The following is a 530-nucleotide window of genomic DNA, read 5'->3' on the forward strand; positions in this document are numbered from 1 at the left end:
GGGCATATGAAATATGTCACAAATGTGGATTTGAATTGTGTAACTTCTTTTTTTATGAGGAAAAAATAGCAAATACCAAGCTTCCAGAAATTTAGTCTATAAAGCAACTTCCAACACATCAAAAGGATAATTCTGATTCAATCTCTGCCTTGTTCATCTATAACCACAGCAAATACTCTGATGGTAAGAGAAAAACACTATAAAATCTGAAAGCTCCAAAGAGTCAAATTTCTCCCAGATACTTTTAGTTTCTAATGTATTATATTATTTGATTTTTTTTATTTTTTTATTTTTTTTTTTTTTAAATTTAAATCTTTATTGTTCAGATTATTACATTTGTTCCTCTTTTTTCCCCCATAACTCCCCTCCTCCCAGTTCCCGCCCCACCCCCGCCCTCACTCCCCACCCACTGTCCTCATCCATAGGTGCACGATTTTTGTCCAATCTCTTCCTGCATCTCCCACACCCCTTTCCCCCCAAGAATAGTCAGTCCATTCCCTTTCTATGTCCCTGATTCTATTTTTCCTGGA

The sequence above is a fragment of the Myotis davidii genome, unplaced genomic scaffold (genome assembly GCF_000327345.1).
Source record: "Myotis davidii unplaced genomic scaffold, ASM32734v1 scaffold6, whole genome shotgun sequence".
In the NCBI taxonomy this organism is placed as follows: domain Eukaryota; kingdom Metazoa; phylum Chordata; class Mammalia; order Chiroptera; family Vespertilionidae; genus Myotis; species Myotis davidii.